Below are 21,809 nucleotides of genomic sequence, written 5' to 3' on the forward strand. Positions count from 1 at the left end.
ACTTGCAGAGCAAGGGGAACAACTACTTCAGGTCTCAGAGTGAGTGACGTCACCAGGGGATGCTGGTGCGCACCACCGCTAACTAGCTAGCCATTTCACATCGGTTACACGTACAAAACCGAAAGTAAAAGACGCAAAAAGACACCGGAAAGCATTTCTATGTGAATTTTGTCGGGTCGCCCACAAAGTTACATATTGCCCCTTTAAAGAAAACGGAACCATGGATTACAGTTTCTCCTTGCCCATAAACTACATTCAGGGTAAGGAACCATCTAACATCAAGTTGTAAAATAGTGAACTACTCCTTTAAATAATCTTCGGTCTTATGTAACCATGCCAAACGTAACATATCGTACTAATTTGCATGTCCTGGATTTACATTTACTATGTTACGTCTAGTGTATGAGACCAGGCTGTTGTTTTTTGCTTGTATGTTATAGTCATTTCCATCACAGAGACTTAGCTATATCCTCCATCCTTATTTATTATTAAGGTTCTTCGTGCAACTACTGAATTGTATCATTAAATCTGCTACACAGGATTTCCTTTATGAAGATGCTGCCCACAGAACGTTTATGTGTGTCCATTGGAACGTTGCTGTTTGCCTTTTTGTCTTTCTCCGCTGTTCGAGGTAAGAGATGAAACGCCGCGATGGTCGCTGTTAAAGAGTTAAATGGTTGGCTGTTTAAATCAACGGACACTCTCTAAATCTCTCAGGGGCCGGTTAGTGGATAACTGACTGCTGTATCCATACTGCATATTGAATGTTGAAGAAGTAGACCATTGTTTTTTTGTTATTCGCAGCTGCTATGCCTCAGGTACATCAAATCAAATCTAAATGTATTGATCACATACAACATATTTGACACATGTTATTGTGGGTGTAGTGAAATGCTTGTGTTCCTAGCTCCAAAAGTGCAGGAGTATCTAACAATTCACAACAATAGACACATCTAAAAGTAAAATAATGAAATTAAGAAATGTATAAATATGAGGAACGAGCAATGTCGGAGTGGCATTAACTATAATATAGTAGAATACAGTATATGTATATTAAATATGTGACTGTAACTGATTGAACAATCTGGAGAGAAAATACCGAAACCACTCTCAAGGATTTCAATTACTAGCCTATGTTATTATTCAGGATTTTAAAAAAAATCAAATGAACCTATTTGGTCTAGTCTATTACAAAGCTGAGGAGGTGTTGTGGCCCCACTTTAAAATGCAATCAGTCTACCTTTGTGTCCTAAAATACCATTACAGCGTTGGTGAGGGGAAACGTGTTCATAAAAAGGAGCCCGTTGACCCGTGTCACAGTGTGTGACAGAGTGTTTGTGTGTCAAATTGTTTGAGAGACCGAGGGTGACAAAGAGAGAGAGAGAGAGAGAGAGAGAGTGTGTGTGCAGAGAGAGAGAGCAAAAAGAAAACTGCAAAAATGGTGTTCGAGAGGTATTGTCCCAGTGAGTGGAGGGTGTAATAACATGTTATTATTACACCAGAACAGACCTGGTAGGGATCCAGGAGAGAGTCAGGAGCAGAACAGACCTGGTAGGGATCCAGGAGAGAGTCAGGAGCAGAACAGACCTGGTAGGGATCCAGGAGAATAATAACATGTTATTATTACACCAGAACAGACCTGGTAGGGATCCAGGAGAGAGTCAGGAGCAGAACAGACCTGGTAGGGATCCAGGAGAGAGTCAGGAGCAGAACAGACCTGGTAGGGATCCAGGAGAGAGTCAGGAGCAGAACAGACCTGGTAGGGATCCAGGAGAGAGTCAGGAGCAGAACAGACCTGGTAGGGATCTAGGAGAGAGTCAGGAGCAGAACAGACCTGGTAGGGATCCAGGAAAGAGTCAGGAGCAGAACAGACCTGGTAGGGATCTAGGAGAGAGTCAGAGCAGAACAGATAGGGATCCAGGAAAGAGTCAGGAGCAGAACAGACCTGGTAGGGATCTAGGAAAGAGTCAGGAGCAGAACAGATAGGGATCCAGGAAAGAGTCAGGAGCAGAACAGACCTGGTAGGGATCTAGGAAAGAGTCAGGAGCAGAACAGATAGGGATCCAGGAGAGAGTCCGAGCAGAACAGATAGGGATCCAGGAAAGAGTCAGGAGCAGAACAGACCTGGTAGGGATCTAGGAGAGAGTCAGAGCAGAACAGATAGGGATCCAGGAGAGAGTCAGAGCAGAACAGATAGGGATCTAGGAGAGAGTCAGAGCAGAACAGATAGGGATCTAGGAGAGAGTCAGGAGCAGACCTGGTAGGGATCTAGGAGAGAGTCAGAGCAGAACAGACCTGGTAGGGATCTAGGAGAGAGTCAGGAGCAGAACAGATAGGGATCTAGGACAGTGGGACAATGTAGAGAGTCAGGAGCAGAACAGATTTCAGAATACACAGAACACTTGTGTCCTTCATGTAGCTTATTGTTTATTGATCGACTTCAGATGAACTGTGTTCCATCATCCATTCTGTCTCTTTCAAGGATCTATATTCTGTATTTTATTTTTGCAGGCAGCCCTCTCTCCCCCTGGCATTGAACCAAACATGGCAGAGTTACTTTATGATCCCAAGAGACCCCATGATCGCCTGGTCCCCCTCAGATTGTAATACAGGGATACCCACTGGGCTCTAAGCTACAGACTCTATTCAGCAGGAAAATAAGGAAACATGAAAGAGTAATAAAATAGAGATAGAGAAATGACTGATCCTGGAGGAGGAGAGACAGAGGAACAGGAACACAGAGACCACAGAAAGAGCGAGAAAAGAAGCTCAGATTTTTTTTTAAAAATCCGTTGAGTCTCATTGGTGCAAAATGTGTCCCTCTATGACCATCTAATACTTTTATCCAGAAACACTGGCTGCTACTTAAAGAGTTCAAAGGTGAATGCATAATTGAGGTTGAAACGTTGACTCTCTCTCAGACTTAATGCCACAAGTCTAACGTTACAATCATTGTACAGTATAGATATCACCCAAAACATGTCTTCATGTCTAGTAGGCGACACCATGTAGTTGATGTGTGATGATGAATGTAAATGTTAAGAATTGGCTCATTATAGTACGTTACATCACGTTACATCACTTTACGCATGGGTAATCCTGACTGCTTTTTTGTGTGTATGCGTTTCCTGTTTACTTTGATGTCTTAGATACAGTTGGGTGAGCGAAGTCAGTGCTGAGAATAATTATGTTGTGATGGTAATAACATTCCTTCTGTGTGGCATCGGGGTCTATTGGAATCCTGAGGCAATTACCAGCCTCCTTAACCAGCCTCCTTTACCAGCCTCAATTACCAGACTCCTTTACCAGACTCCTTTATCAGCCTCCTTCACCAGCCTCCTTCACCATCCTTAATTACCAGCCTCCTTTACCAGCCTCCGTCACCAGCCTCCTTCACCATCCTTAATTACCAGCCTCCTTTACCAGCCTCCTTTACCAGCCTCCTTTACCAGCCTCCTTTACCAACCTCCTTTACCAGCCTCCTTTACCAACCTCCTTTACCAGCCTCCTTTACCAGCCTCCTTTACCAGCCTCCTTTACCAGCCTCCTTTACCAGCCTCCTTCACCAGCCTCCATTACCAGCCTACTTTACCAGTCTCAATTACCAGCCTCCTTTACCAGCCTCCTTTACCAGCCTACTTTACCAGCATCCTTTACCAGCATCCTTTACCAGCCTCCTTTACCATCCTTAATTACCAGCCTCCTTTACCAGCCTCCTTTACCAGCGTCCTTCACCATCATCAAATACCAGCCTCCCTTACCATCATCAATTACCATGCTCCTTTACCATGCTCCTTTACCAGCCTCCTTCACCAGACTCAATTACCATTCTCCTTTACCAGCCTCCTTTACCAGCCTCCTTTACCAGCCTCCTTTACCAACCTCCTTTACCATTCTCCTTTACCAGCCTACTTCACCAGTCTCAATTACCATTCTCCTTTACCAGCCTCCTTTACCAGCCTCCTTTACCAGCCTCCTTTACCAACCTCCTTTACAGGTCTCCTTTACCAACCTCCTTCACCAGGCTCAATTACCGGCCTCCTTTACCAGCCTCCTTCACCAGCCTCCTTTACCATTCTCCTTTACCAGCCTCCTTTACCAGCCTCCTTTACCATCCATAATTACCAGCCTCCTTTACCAGCCTCCTTTACCATCCATAAATACCAGCCTCCTTTACCAGCCTCCTTTACCATCCATAATTACCAGCCTCCTTTACCAGCCTCCTTTACCAGCCTCCTTTACCATTCTCCTTTACCAGCCTCCTTCACCAGTCTCAATTACCAGCCTCCTTTACCAACCTCCTTTACCAGCCTCCTTTACCATTCTCCTTCACCAGGCTCAATTACCGGCCTCCTTTACCAACCTCCTTTACCAGCCTCCTTTACCAGCCTCCTTTACCAGTCTCCTTCACCATCCTCCTTTACCAGCCTCCTTCACCAGTCTCAATTACCAGCCTCCTTCACCAGTCTCCTTTACCAGTCTCCTTTACCAGCCTCCTTCTCCAGCTTCCTTTACCAGCCTCCTTTACCAGTATCCTTCACCAGTCTCCTTTACCAGCCTCCTTTACCAGCCTCCCTTACCAGCCTCCTTTACCAGCCTCCTTTACCAGCCTCCTTCACCCTCCATAATTACCAGCCTCCCTTACCAGTCTCCTTTACCAGCTCAATTACCAGCCTCCTTCACCAGCCTCCTTTACCAGCCTCCTTTACCAGCCTCCTTTACCAGCCTCCCTTACCAGCCTCCTTTACCAGCCTCCTTCACCAGCCTCCTTTACCAGCCTCCTTTACCATTCTCCTTTACCAGCCTCCTTTACCAGCCTTCTTTACCAGCCTCCTTTACCAGCCTCCTTCACCAGCCTCCTTTACCAGCCTCCTTTACCAGTCTCCTTTACCAGCCTCCTTCACCAGCCTCCTTTACCAGCCTCCTTTACCAGCCTCCTTTACCAGCCTCCTTTACCAGCCTCCTTTACCAGCCTCCTTTACCAGACTCCTTTACCAGCCTCCTTCACCAGTCTCCTTTACCAGGTCTATAGTCTCACACACATAGTTAGTAAGTAATGTCCATCTTGTACAGCCAGGTCCAGTCCGTAGTGTGTACTTACGTGCCTCCTTAAATTGAACTACAGTAGACTCCAAACATAGCACGGATGTGTCATTATTTAAAGAGTCACCCAGCTGAGTGCTATTATCAGAAACACCAGAGGCATCCAGACAGGGCAATGGGAGCATAATGTGATTGGGAAGTTTCAGCCTGGCCTTGAAGCTCCTCCTGTGATGATTGTAGGGCTGTCAGAGGGGCTCTCTTACCTCTCTAGGATCAGCAAGTGATGGAATCACACACTTCCTCAGTCAGCACATTACACTGGACATTTTTACTGCTTTGGTTTGAACTCAGCAAACTATATACTTTGGGATTGTTGACAACATTTACTTAGATTCTGGCAGTTTTCGCAGCAGTTCATGAGAAGTTTTCTGTAACATTTCAAGAAAGGTCCACTGGTTAGATGACCGTTATGTCATCCATATCGTAATTAAATCGATCTGCCCTCAGGACAGAGTTCGCTTTCGTTGTTGACAACATCTCTATCACTGTCACATTTCTCTCTGCCTGAAAATAACTATTCTCACTGCGTTGATAGTACATTTATGATATATATGAATTGGATGATATCTGCTCTGTACTGCACAACAATCTGTGTCCTCACATATTATGAGGGGGCACAGATGTTTCTCTGTCGTTGGCACTGGCACCCTACCATCTGTGCCATTTGTGGCTTGATTGACAGGCCAAAGACAATGCAGCTTTGTAGGAGAGAGAGAGAGAGAACTGTCTCCCTCAGAAAGCCATCACCTCTATTCAATACCAATCCAATGCTGCAATCAGAGTAGTCAGTGGTTCCCGATCTTTTTTGGTTTCTATACCACCAACTGAATTTTGCTCTTCCCGGAGTACTCCTGACTGGGGAACACGTGCTCCATGTTCACCTGGCTGCAACAGGGAATTCCCACTGTCTCAGTGTCACCAGCTAGCAGGCAGCAATGGATACTGGAAACGATCAGCCAGCCAAGTTTATTTATCTATTTTATTTATTTCACCTTTATTTAACCAGGTAGGCTAGTTGAGAACCCCTTTATTTAACCAGGTAGGCTAGTTGAGAACCCCTTTATTTAACCAGGTAGGCTAGTTGAGAACAAGTTGTCATTTACAACTGCGACGTGGCCAAGATAAAGCAAAGCAGTGCGACAAAAAACAACAACACAGAGTTGCACATGGGATAAACAAACGTACAGTCAATAACAATAGAAAAATCTATATACAGTGTGGTCATATGAAGTAAGATTAGGGAGGTAAGGCAATAAATAGGCCAATAGTAGCGAAGTACAGTTTAGCAAATTAACATTGGAGTGATAGATGTGCAGATGATGATGTGCAAGTAGAAATACCGGTGTGCAAAAGAGCAGAAAAAAGTATATAAAAACAATATGGGGATGAGGTAGTTGGATGGGCTATTTACAGATGGGCTATGTACAGCTGTAGCGATCGGTAAGCTGCTTAGAAACTGATGCTTAAAGTTAGTGAGGGAGACATAAGTCTCCAGCTTCAGTGATTTGTGCAAATCGTTTCAGTCATTGGCAGCAGAGAACTGGAAGGAGAGGCAGCCAAAGGAGGTGTTGGGGGCTTTGGGTGTTGGGGGCTTTGGGTATGACCAGTGAGATATACCTGCTGGAACGAGTGCTATGGGTGGGTGTTGTTATGGTGACCAGTGAGCTGAGATAAGGCGGGGCTTTACCTAGCAAAGACTTATAGATGACCTGGAGCCAGTGGGTCTAGAGATGAATATGTAGCGAGGGCCAGCCAATGAGAGCATACAGGTCGCAGTGGTGGGTGGTATATGGGGCTTTGGTGACAAAATGGATGGCACTGTGATAGACTGCATCCCGTTTGCTGAGTAGAGTGTTGGAGGCTATTTTGTAAATGACATCGCCAAAGTCGAGTATCGGTAGGATGGTCAGTTTTACGAGGGTATGTTTGGCAACGTGAGTGAAGGAGGCTTTGTTGCGAAGTAGGAAGCCGATTCTAGATTTAATTTTGGATTGGAGATGCTTGATATGAGTCTGGAAGGAGCGTTTACAGTCTAGCCAGACACCGAGGTATTTGTAGTTGTCCACATATTCTAAGTTTAGTTTTACTAGCGTTTAAGAGCAGTTGGAGGACACGGAAGGAGTGTTGTATGGCATTGAAGCTCGTTTGGAGGTTTGTTAACACAGTGTCCAAAGAAGGGCCAGAAGTATACAGAATGGTGTTGTCTGCGTAGAGGTGGATCAGCGAATCACCCGCAGCAAGAGTGACATCATTGATGTATACAGAGAAAGAGTCGGCCCGAGAATTGAACCCTGTGGCACCCCCATAGAGACTGTCAGAGGTCCGGACAACAGGCCCTCAGATTTGACACACTGAACCCTATCTGAGAAGTAGTTAGTGAACCAGGCGAGGCAATCATTTGAGAAACCAAGGCTGTTGAGTCTGCCGATAAGATTACGGCGATTGACAGAGTCGAAAGCCTTGGACAGATAGATGAAGACGGCTGCACAGTACTGTCTTTTATCGATGGCAGCTATGATATCGTTTAGGACCTTGAGCGTGGCTGAGGTTCCCCATGACCAGCTCGAAAACCGGATTGCACAGCGGAGAAGGTACGGTGGGATTCGAAATGGTCAGTAATCTATTTGTTAACTTTGCTTTCGAAGACTTTGGAAAGGCAGGACAGGATGGACATAGGTTTATAACAGTTTGGGTCTAGAATTTCACCCCCTTTGAAGAGGGGGATGACATCGGCAGCTTTCCAATCTTTAGGAATCTTGGACAATACGAAAGAGAGATTGAACAGACTAGTAATAGGGGTTGCAACAATGGCGGTGGATAATTTTAGAAAGAGAGGGTCCAGATTGTCTAGCCCAGCTGATTTGTACGGGTCCAGGTTGAAGGAGAAGCTGGGGAGGCTTGGGCAAGTAGCTGCGGGGGGTGTGGAGCTGTTGGCCAGGGGTAGCCAGAAGGAAAGCATGGACAGCCGAAGAGAAATGCTTATTGAAATTCTCGATTTTCGTGGATTTATCTGTGGTGACATTGTAGCCTCAGTGCAGTGGGCAGCTGGGAGGAGGTGCTCTTATTCTCTTTTTTTTGTTGTTGTTGAATTTTTACCCCTTTTTCTCCCCAATTTCGTGGTATCCAATTGAAGGTTGAAAGTCATGCGTCCTCCGATACACAACTCAACCAAGCCGCACTGCTTCTTAACACAGCGCGCATCCAACCCGGAAGCCAGCCGCACCAATGTGTCGGAGGAAACACCATGCACCTGGCAAATTTCTGTTTGAAAAAGCTAGCCTTTGCTTTCGTAACTGACTGTGTGTATTGGTTCCTGACTTTCTTGAAAAGTTGCATATCGCTACCACTACATATCTACAATACAATACCTTATTACACCACTACTCTACCACTATATATCTACAATACATTATTACACCACTACTCTACCACTACATATCTACAATACAACACATTATTACACCACTACTCTACCACTATATATCTACAATACATTATTACACTACTCTACCACTACATATCTACAATACATTATTACACCACTACTCTACCACTACATATCTACAATACAATACATTATTACACCGCTACTCTACCACTATATATCTACAATACAACACATTATTACACCACTACTCTACCACTATATATCTACAATACAACACATTATTACACCACTACTCTACCACTATATATCTACAATACATTATTACACCACTACTCTACCACTATATATCTACAATACAACACATTATTACACCACTACTCTACCACTATATATCTACAATACATTATTACACTACTACTCTACCACTATATATCTACAATACAACACATTATTACACCACTACTCTACCACTATATATCTACAATACAACACATTATTACACTACTACTCTACCACTATATATCTACAATACATTATTACACTACTACTCTACCACTATATATCTACAATACATTATTACACTACTACTCTACCACTATATATCTACAATACAACACATTATTACACTACTACTCTACCACTATATATCTACAATACATTATTACACCACTACTCTACCACTATTTATCTACAATACAACACATTATTACATCACTACTCTACCACTATTTATCTACAATACAACACATTATTACACCACTACTCTACCACTATTTATCTACAATTACAACACATTATTACACCACTACTCTACCACTATATATCTACAATACAATACATTATTACACCACTACTCTACCACTATATATCTACAATACATTATTACACCACTACTCTACCACTACATATCTACAATCCATTATTACACCACTACTCTACCACTATATATCTACAATACAACACATTATTACACCACTACTCTACCACTATATATCTATAATACAATACATTATTACACCACTACTCTACCACTACATATCTACAATACAACACATTATTACACCACTACTCTACCACTATATATCTACAATACAATACATTATTACACCACTACTCTACCACTATTTATCTACAATACAACACATTATTACACCACTACTCTACCACTATTTATCTACAATACAACACATTATTACACCACTACTCTACCACTATTTATCTACAATACAACACATTATTACACCACTACTCTACCACTATATATCTACAATACAATACATTATTACACCACTACTCTACCACTATATATCTACAATACATTATTACACCACTACTCTACCACTACATATCTACAATCCATTATTACACCACTACTCTACCACTATATATCTACAATACAATACATTATTACACCACTACTCTACCACTATATATCTACAATACAACGCATTATTACACCACTACTCTACCACTATATATCTATAATACAATACATTATTACACCACTACTCTACCACTACATATCTACAATACAACACATTATTACACCACTACTCTACCACTATATATCTACAATACAACACATTATTACACCACTACTCTACCACTATATATCTACAATACAACACATTATTACACCACTACTCTACCACTATATATCTACAATACAATACATTATTACACTACTACTCTACCACTACATATCTACAATACATTATTACACCACTACTCTACCACTATATATCTACAATACATTATTACACCACGACTCTACCACTATATATCTACAATACAATACATTATTACACCACTACTCTACCACTATATATCTACAATACAATACATTAATACACCACTACTCTACCACTACATATCTACAATACATTATTACACCACTATATCTACAATACAATATATTATAACACCACTACATATCTACAATACAACACATTATTACACCACTACTCTACCACTATATATCTACAATACATTATTACACCACTACTCTACCACTATATATCTACAATACATTATTACACCACTACTCTACCACTACATATCTACAATACAATACATTATTACACCACTACTCTACCACTATATATCTACAATACAATACATTATTACACCACTACTCTACCACTATATATCTACAATACAATACATTATTACACCACTACTCTACCACTACATATCTACAATACAACACATTATTACATCACTACTCTACCACTATATATCTACAATACATTATTACACCACTACTCTACCACTATATATCTACAATACATTATTACACCACTACTCTACCACTACATATCTACAATACAACACATTATTACACCACTACTCTACCACAATATATCTATAATACAACACATTATTACACCACTACTCTACCACTATATATCTACAATACAATACATTATTACACCACTACATATCTACAATACAACACATTATTACACCACTAATCTACCACTATATATCTACAATATACCACATTATTACACCACTACTCTACCACTATACATCTACAAGACAACACATTATTATATTTGGAATAGATGCGGAATAGATAATAGATAATTGTATAGAATACATAATATATATATAATATAGCAATAGAATAGTATTTTCAGACAGATTGAAGGATAATGCTTCCATCCAAAGCTTCATTGAAAACCATTTTTTGTTTGTTTTTACAGCAGACAGTTGGAGCTGTTATAAGACACTTGTTAATGATCAGTGCCTCTTTGACCCCATTCCTCATTATCTTCTCAACCGAAATGGAAACGCTGCTAGCTTTATTTTTTATTTTTCCTTTTTAACATAGTTTCTGTCTATAATCCACCCCAGAACATCAAAAGCCTCATTTCTTCTCTTCTTCCTGCTTCCTTTCCTTTTCCCCTTCCTCCCTTCTTCACAGACAGCGTGCAATACAGCACGGTGTGGCGATACAGCACGGTGTGGCAATACAGCACGGTGTGGCGATACAGCACGGTGTGGCGATACAGCACGGTGTGGCAATACAGCACGGTGTGGCAATACAGCACGGTGTGGCAATACAGCACGGTGTGGCAATACAGCACGGTGTGGCGATACAGCACGGTGTGGCAATACAGCACGGTGTGGCAATACAGCACGGTGTGGCAATACAACACGGTGTGGCAATACAGCACGGTGTGGCGATACAGCACGGTGTGGCAATACAGCACAGTGTGGCGATACAGCACAGTGTGGCGATACAGCACGGTGTGGCAATACAGCACGATACAGCACGGTGTGGCGATACAGCACAGTGTGGCGATACAGCGCGGTGTGGCAATACAGCACGGTGTGGCGATACAGCACGGTGTGGCGATACAGCACAGTGTGGCGATACAGCACGGTGTGGCAATACAGCACGGTGTGGCAATACAGCACGGTGTGGCAATACTGCACAGTGTGGCAATACAGCACAGTGTGGCAATACAGCACAGTGTGGCAATACAGCACGGTGTGGCAATACAGCACAGTGTGGCAATACAGCACGGTGTGGCAATACAGCATGGTGTGGCAATACAGCACGGTGTGGCAATACATTAGCAGTATGTCATTAGCAGTCATTTCTTCTATTCCACAGCATAAAAACCCAGCTGCAAAACAACACTAGCATTTTAGCTAATTAGCTACGTTGCAGCTACTCACTCCTTTTTTTAGCAACTTTGCTATGTTAGCTAACCCTTCCCCTAATCCTAACCTTAACACTTTAACCTAACTCCTAACCTTAACCCCTGACCTTAACCCTTTAACCTAACTCCTAACCTTAACCCCTGACCTTAATGCCTTTAACCTAAATCCTAACCGTAACCTTAACCCCTGACCTTAACCCTTTAACCTAACTCCTAACCTTAACCCCTGACCTTAATGCCTTTAACCTAAATCCTAACCGTAACCTTAACCCTTGACCTTAACCCTTTAACCTAACTCCTAACCTTAACCCCTGACCTTAATGCCTTTAACCTAAATCCTAATCGTAACTTTAACCCCTAAACTTAACCCTATCCCCTAGCCTAGATAATGTTAGCCAGACATTTCTGTTTTATGTTTGATAGGCTTACAATACAATTGAATTTAGCCAACCATTGTTACTCTGGTCTGAGTGGGTGCGATGTGTACAGTGCATATGAATGTTCGCAGGGCTCACGAGGTAGAAGTTCTGTTGTTGTGTGTAATGGGAGCGCGCGCTTCAGTGCGCATACAAATTGGCTACGTTTCCTGTGCTCCACGCTTTGGAGTCAGAACGTTGAATAAGAGAAAAAGGATTGTTCCATGTATGCACGGTGTTGAAATTTCATGAATAATCATTAAGTCTGATTTAAGAGGAATCTACTGTACCAATGTAACAATGGGTATGGAAATGGCTTTTTACAATATAGAACCAGTTTTATTGGTTGTAATTGCCAATATGGTAATTATATGGTACTGGTAGCCAAGTGCTTATATTATACGGGCTCACTTATTTGAGCTCCCATTAGACAGGTTCCGTTTGGTTTCTCAAGGGGAGGCTGTATACAGTCTTGCCCTCTACCTGTGTCCGTTCAGATAGGACAGGTCAGATAGGACAGATCAGATAGGACAGGTCAGATAGGACAGGTCAGATAGGACAGGTCAGATAGGACAGATCAGATAGGACAGGTCAGATAGGACAGGTCAGATAGGACAGGTAAAGCCTGAAACAGAGGCTATTTCCAGTGGGATACTGCTCGTGTATATTTGGTAAATCTACTTGTATATTTTGTATAATATGGCTCTTTCACCGTTGCATCCCCAAGTCCTGTAAATAAATGTACACTCTGATCACGTCAACCTGCCTTGTCTTCTGTTGATGTTGTGGCCTTAGCACTGCTACCAAGGGCCATATTTTACAGTCACATAAGCTAATCAAAATGTGTTGTAGACAAAATAATGAACACGGCTGTGTTGGTAGCCTCAATAAACAAACAAAAAGGAATAGTGGTTGAACAAGTGCTTGCATGTATACATTTTTTATTTTATTTTTTACTTGACTTGAGATTTAACTTGAAAAATTGTGACTCGACCCGACTTGCTGTTAGAATGCACGACTTGGATTTGACTCGAGTCTTGACCCGTTCTACTTGGGACTCGAACTTGAGATTCAGGACCTTGTGACTTGAGACTTGCTTTGTGACTCAGGACCTTGTGACTTGAGACTTGCTTGTGACTCAGGACCTTGAGACTTGCTTTGTGACTCAGGACCTTGAGACTTGCTTGTGACTCAGGACCTTGAGACTTGCTTTGTGACTCAGGGCCTTGAGACTTGTTTTGTGACTCAGGACATTGAGACTTGCTTGTGACTCAGGACATTTAGACTTGCTTTGTGACTCAAATAATAGTGACTTGGACCCACCTCTGTTCATTATAGGTGCCTACAGTCATCACTGAGTTGGTGCATGAGGAACCCATGAGAGATTCAGTCATAGTTTCACACTGTTCTCAAAGGCTTGTCCCTCCCTCCCTCCATCCCCCGCTCCCCCCTCCCTCCCTCCCCCTCCCTCCCTGCCACTGGAGTCCTCTTCCACTCCTCCATGACGACATCACAGAGCTGGTGGACGTTAGAGACCTTGCTCTCCTCCACCTTCCGTTTGAGGATGCCCACAGATGCTCAATAGGGTTTAGGTCTGGAGACATGCTTGGCCAGTCGATCACCTTTACCCTCAGCTTCTTTAGCAAGGCAGTGGTCGTCTTGGAGGTGTGTTTGGGGGTCGTTATCATGTTGGAATACTGCCCTGCGGCCCAGTCTCCGCAGGGAGGGGATCATGCTCTGCTTCAGTATGCCACAGTACATGTTGGCATTCATGGTTCCCTCAATGAACTGTAGCTCCCCAGTGCCGGCAGCACTCATGCAGCCCCAGACCATGACACTCCCACCACCATGCTTGACTGTAGGCAAGACACACTTGTCTTTGTACTCCTCACCTGGTTGCCGCCACACACGCTTGACACCATCTGAACCAAATCATTTTATCTTGGTCTCATCAGACCACAGGACATGGTTCCAGTAATCCATGTCCTTAGTCTGCTTGTCTTCAGCAAACTGCTTTCTTGTGCATCATCTTTAGAAGAGGCTTCCTTCTGGGACGACAGCCATGCAGACCAATTTGATGCTGTGTACGGCGTATGGTCTGAGCACTGACAGGCTGACCCCTCACCCCTTCAACCTCTGCAGCAATGCTGGCAGCACTCATACGTCTATTTCCCAAAGACAACCTCTGGATATGACGCTGAGCACGTGCACTCAACTTCTTTGGTCGACCATGGCGAGGCCTGTTCTGAGTGGAACCTGTCCTGTTAAACCGCTGTATGGTCTTGGCCACCGTGCTGCAGCTCAGTTTCGGGGTCTTCTTATAGCCCAGGCCATCTTTATGTAGAGCAACAAAAAAAAATCCGATCCTCAGAGAGTTCTTTGCCATGAGGTGCCATGTTGAACTTCCAGTGACCAGTCAGTATGAGGGTGTGTGAGAGCGACACCAAATTTAACACACCTGCTCCCCATTCACACCCGAGACCTTGTAACACTAACGAGTCACATGACACCGGGGAGGGAAAATGGCTAATTGGGCCCATTTTGGACATTTTCACTGAGGGGTGTACTCACTTTTGTTGCCAGTGGTTTAGATATTAATGGCTGTGTGTTTAGTTATTTTGAGGGGACAGCAAATTTACAGTGTTATACAAGCTGTATACTCACTACTTTATATTGTAGCAAAGTGTCATTTCTTCAGTGTTGTCACATGAAAAGATATACTCAAATATTTACAAAAATGTGAGGGGTGTACTCACTTTTGTGATATACTGTATGAGATTACTTGGATACTCGCGAGAAACAACAAGTCCTTCACAGATGCAGAGATTGTAAAATAATGTTTTTATGGCCAAAATATTATATGCTGATTTCACATACAAGGAAGCTATTTTAAAGCCAATTAAGGGATCTCAACTCTCAGACTCGACCATAACATGACGCATAGAAGACATCGGCGAGGACATCATTAGCAACTGATTACTGACATATCCGTGGTGCCGTGGTTTAGTATTGCGCTTGACGAAAGCACTGATGTAACTGACATTGCCCAATTATGTGTTTGGGTCCGCTTCCCTGAAAACGAGTCGTTCAGAGAGGAACTTTTATGTTTACTTCCTCTTCAGGGACAGACAAGAGGAGAAGATATTATGAGAACCCTGGTTACATTTTTTGCTGATAATAATATTGACTGGTCAAATCTGGAATCTGTGTGCACTGACGGCAACCCCAAACATACGAGGGAAGGAGAAAGGACTCATAGGTGGCAGGTAGCCTAGTGGTTAGAGCATTGGACTAATAACCGGAAAGGTTGCAAGATCGAATCCCAGAGCTGACAATGTAAAAATCTGTCGTTCTGCCCCTGAACAAGGCAGTTGCAACACACTGTTCCGAGGCTGTCATTGAAAATAAGAATTTGTTCTTAACTGACTTGCCTAGTTAAATAAATAAAAAAATGAAATAGTCCTGATGAGAGAGGATATTCCAGAATGTGTTATGTTTCATTGTGTCATTCATCAGGAAGCACTTGTGGCTAAACTCAAAGCTGTTGACTTACAGAACATGATGCAGCAAGTCTTGCGTGTGGTGAACATTATTATTGCGAGGGCACTGAATCACAGACAATTCTGCGAGTTGCTGGAGGAATACCAGACAGAATACGGCGGCTTGATATTTTTCAATGAGGTGAGATGTTTGTCTCGTGGCTTTGAGTTTTGGAAAACGTTCTCTCTCTCCTCCCTCAAATCCGTGAACTGGTTGCAAGCCAGGGGAGAGAGGAGCCAGAACTGGATGATCATACCTGACAGAGAGTTTGTTCATTTCCCAAAACTCGGCGCAGTCACCACATCCAACCCAGACATACTGCAACATTTTTAGCTATGATGCATTTGGGCTTATGAAGCTGTGTTGGCTCTTAGACAGTAAATATAGAAAGGAACACGACATGCTTCTATTCTAGTTCCAGTACACTTATTCCAGCCTACAAGACACAACCTGGCACCAACTACAGCCTTGTTGATTGGAGAGGGGGGGGGGAGAACAGTACAGTTGGTGTTTTTGCCCAGAGAAGACATCACTGACCTCCAGCCCTCTTGTTCTTCCAGGTCACACCACCAGCCGACCGAGTATGACCCCAGCGGAGGGCAGTGGGGCTGGGGTCAACGTGGGGGGTCTGAAGTCTGTCCTGGAGGACACTGTGTCCCCAGCCTTCGGCGCCACCATCATCATCATCATCACTGTCATTGTGTCCGGGAGCGCCTACCTCTGTTTCCTCAAGTACGTCTGTGCAGGCTGCTGCAAACCCACACAGGTGGCCCCGGTTACACACCTGGACCCAAACAAGACTGAAGAGCAGGTGTAGCGGAGTTTGTGTGAGTGTGTGTGCATGCACGGGAAACAGCTGTCTGTGTGTGTGTGTGTGTGCGCACATCATAAACAGACCTTCATTCAAAGCAGCTTTTTTCCCAGTTCATTAACACTTGATGGATTCCTGTTGATAATCTCTCGTGTTTAATTACTGTGAACCAGAGTGACTCATTGAAGAGCTGTGTGTTTAATTACCGAGACTACCAGCTGTGGGGTGGGCCAACCACGAACACTTCCCAGGGACTCGCAGAGAGATGGAGGGATGGATGGAATATTAAATGAAAGGCTACAAAACTCTATCACACAGTGGGAAATTAAGCTGCTCAACTAAGCCTGACATTGATTGGGTAAACGGTGTGTGTGACTGTAAGTGTCTGCATCTGTTTTTTATTTGCGAAGGGGAGACTTGCCACTTACTGTCGTGAAGTGAGAACACACACCTCTCTCTGGATTCAGACCCTCTTTCTCCTCCATTCTCCCTCTTCTCATTTTTCCCCCAGAAGGGTGAGGAAGTGATTGCCGGGGTCTCATGTTTAAAAACATCCTCTCCCCCTCCTCCTCATCTCCTTCTCCTCCTCTCCTCCTCCTCATTTCCTTCTCCTCCTCTCTTCTTCCTCGTCACCCCCCCCTCCTCCTCCACTGCTCCTCCTCATCTCCTTCTCCTCCTCTTGTCATCCTCTTCCCCTACTCCTCTTCTCCTCCTCCTCCTCCTCCTCCTCCTCTTCTCCTTCTCCTCCTCCTCCTGTTCCCCTCCTCTCTGCCTCCCAGCCTAGAGTGTCTCTTATAAGAGTTCAGTGATACTAAATAACATCTTCTCTGAGGTACAGAGGATGTTCGAAGAAGCCCTGGTTTATTTACAACTGCGGCCAACAATAGACATTTTCAATAATGCATATAGTATCAGAGCTTCATGAAGAGCAATGAATGGTACTCCCTTCTATTTCCTCCCAAACACATAAAAGATACTTTGTATAAAACAAATTATTCTTAATGACAGAGGTGTTTTCATCTCTCTAGAGTGTTGTGTATAAATTGAACTGTTGTATGGTTTGTTGTATTATTTCACAATGCCTGTTATCATCTAGCGTAGCACCCCGTATCATCGGCATATTCAACCGTGTTTAACACGGTGTTATCTTGTGATAAAGCCATCTATGTTTTGTGATTATTGGTGTCGTACAAATGTTAGCTTACCGGGTTAGCAATTAGCATGTTTGACATTTCAGTGGAAATACTATCAATCAAATGTATTTATAAAGCCCTTTTTACATCAGCCGATGTCCTAGGAAGAAACCTAGAGAGGAACCAGGCTCTGAGGGGTGGCCAGTCCTCTTCTGGCTGTGCCGGTTGGAGATTATAACAGAACATGTTAACAAGAAGTTCAAACGTTCATAGATGACCAGCAGGGTCAGATAATAATAATCACAGTGGTTATAGAGGGTGCAACAGGTCAGCACCTCAGGAGTAAATGTTTCATAGCCGATCATTCAGAGTTAGAGACAGCAGGTGCGGTTGAGAGAGTCCAAAACAGCATGTCTGGGACAGGTAGCACGTCCGATGAACAGGTCAGGGTTCCATAGCTGCAGGAAGAACAGTAGAAACTGGAGCAGCAGCATGACCTGGTGGACTGGGGACAGCAAGGAGCCATCAGGCCAGATAGTCCTGAGGCATGGTCCTAGGGCTCAGGTCCTCCGAGAAAGAGAGAGAGAATTAGAGAGGGCATACTTAAATTCACACAGGTCACCGGATAAGACAGGAGAAGTACTACAGATATAACAGACTGACCCTAGCCCCCCGACACATAAACTACTGCAGCATAAATACTGTAGGCTGAGACAGGAGGGATCGGGAGACACTGTGGCACCGTCTGACGATACCCCTGGACAGGGCCAATCAGGCAGGATATAACGCCACCCACTTTGCCAAAGCACAGCCCCCACACCACTAGAGGGATATCTACTACTATCAGCTTTGTGGTTAAGCAACAACAACAAAAACATGTCCCGTATTATCGGCATATGGTTCCCAGTTATTGATTACTATTTTTGGTTATTGATTATTGATTACTATTTTTGGTTATTGATTATTGATTACTATTTTTGGTTGTTGATTATGTAAAAAAAAAAAAAAGAGACAGCAACCTCGTATCCGAAACTGTTTGCTAGATAGTTGACTAACGGTAGTTGGATAGCGTTTACTGTGAATGTACATTGCCTTTAAATGTCAATCCTGTTGGAATGCTGAACTTCCGCCACACAGATGGAATAGAACCTTTATTGATCTGTGTTTACACAAGCAGTCCAATTAAGATTTTTTTCAAAATAATTTCATTTAATTTATTTTTTTGACCAATCAGATCAGCTTTTTTTTGGCCAGTAACTGTGCAAAAGATCAGAATTGGGAATTTTCTGCATAGTAACCATCTCCAAGTGTAAGATCTCCAAGTGATGTGGCTTTGTGTCAAGGTAAATGTCAAAGTGCTTTCTTGTTTAAAATGGGTGACAGTGACAGTATATAATCGTCCCATCAGACACTCAATGTCCTCTGACATTTCAATGTGTTGTACACTATAACTATACCTTGTCCAATTCACATAGATTTTGCTCACGCCCCCCCCCCCCCCCCCCCCCCCCCCCCCCCCCCCCCCATCGAGGCTACAGAGACCAGAGGCAAAGATACTATACAGTACATCAGAGATCAGAGCAAGCTTTCATCTACTTCAGTGGGCAAAATAGTTTCCTTTACAGAGCAGGCTTCTCTCATCTATAATTATTCTGTTTCATCTGACTACTTAATGCAGTTCATTCAGTGAACTATTATACCATTTGGTTATTGACTCAGACAAAAGTGAATCATTGAAAAAAGTGTGTGTGTACCTGGGAGCCTGTTTTTGCTTCAAACTCTGACTGCTGGGTCTCAACTTTCAGGATAAGACCAGTATAAATGACCCAGTTAAGACCAGTATAAACAACCCAGTTAAGACCAGTATTTTACCTTTATTTAACTAGGCAAGTCAGTTAAGAACAAATTCTTATTTTCAATGACAGCCTAGGAACAGTGGGTTAACTGCCTGTTCAGGGGCAGAACGACAGATTTGTACCTTGTCAGCTCGGGGATTTGAACTTGCAACCTTCCAGTTACTAGTCCAACGCTCTAACCACTAGGCTACCCTGACGTATAAACGACCCAGTTAAGACCAGTATAAACCACCCAGTTAAGACCAGTATAAACGACCCAGTTACGACCAGTATAAACCACCCAGTTAAGACCAGTATAAACCACCCAGTTAAGACCAGTATAAACGACCCAGTTAAGACCAGTATAAACGACCCAGTTAAGACCAGTATAAACGACCCAGTTAAGACAAGTATAAACGACCCAGTTAAGACAAGTATAAACGACCCAGTTAAGACCTGTATAAACGACCCAGTTAAGACCAGTATGAACGACCCAGTTAAGACCAGTATAAACAACCCAGTTAAGACCAGTATAAACGACCCAGTTAAGACCAGTATAAACGACCCAGTTAAGACCAGTATAAACAACCCAGTTAAGACCAGTATAAATGACCCAGTATAAATGACCCAGTTAAGACCAGTATAAACGACCCAGTTAAGACCAGTATAAACGACCCAGTTAAGACCAGTATAAACGACCCAGTTAAGACAAGTATAAACGACCCAGTTAAGACAAGTATAAACGACCCAGTTAAGACCTGTATAAACGACCCAGTTAAGACCAGTATGAACGACCCAGTTAAGACCAGTATAAACAACCCAGTTAAGACCAGTATAAACGACCCAGTTAAGACCAGTATAAACGACCCAGTTAAGACCAGTATAAACAACCCAGTTAAGACCAGTATAAACAACCCAGTTAAGACCAGTATAAACGACCCAGTTAAGACCAGTATAAACGACCCAGTTAAGACCAGTATAAACGACCCAGTTAAGACCAGTATAAACGACCCAGTATAAACAACCCAGTTAAGACCAGTATAAACGACCCAGTTAAGACCAGTATAAATGACCCAGTATAAATGACCCAGTTAAGACCAGTATAAACGACCCAGTATAAACGACCCAGTTAAGACCAGTATAAACGACCCAGTTAAGACCGGTATAAACAACCCATTTGGAATCTGCTGAAGAAAGCCAGTACACGTCATTCTTTTTAAAAGGTCTTGTTTACCACACAGCACCTCCAGAAAGGATTCACTCATTTAAAATGGATTAAATGCATATTTTTAGTAACTGGCCTACATACATACATACAGCCCATGATGTCAAAGTGTAATTATGTTTTTATAAAGATATTTACGTATGTATTAAAAATGAAAAAGCTGAAATGTCTTCAGTCAATTAGTATTCTATTCCTTTGGTTATGGCAAGTCTAAATAAGTTCAGGAGTAAAGGTTTGTTTATCAAGTCACATAATAACACTATAGTGTTTAACAGGAGTTTTTTTTAATGACTGCCTCATCTTTGTACCCCCACACATACAATTATCTGTAATGTATCTCAGTTGAGCAGTAACTTTTCAAAAGCAGACACAACCACAAAGAAGGTCACGTACTGTTAGATGGAAGAAAAAAGAAGAAGAAGCAGACATTGAATATCCCGTTGAGCTTGGTGAGGTTATTAATGGTCTATCAATACATCCAGTCACTACAAAGATACTGACAAGATAAAGACGTCCTTTGGCAGGAAACCGCTCAGGGATTTTCACCATGAGGCCAATGGTGACTTTAAAACAGTTACAGAGTTTAATTGGCTGTCATAGGAGAAAACAGAGAATGAGTCAACAACATTGTAGTTACTCCACCATACTTCCATAAATTACAGTGTGACAAGAAGGAATACTTAC

The sequence above is a fragment of the Oncorhynchus kisutch genome, linkage group LG2, assembly GCF_002021735.2.
Source record: "Oncorhynchus kisutch isolate 150728-3 linkage group LG2, Okis_V2, whole genome shotgun sequence".
Taxonomy (NCBI): Eukaryota; Metazoa; Chordata; class Actinopteri; order Salmoniformes; family Salmonidae; genus Oncorhynchus; species Oncorhynchus kisutch.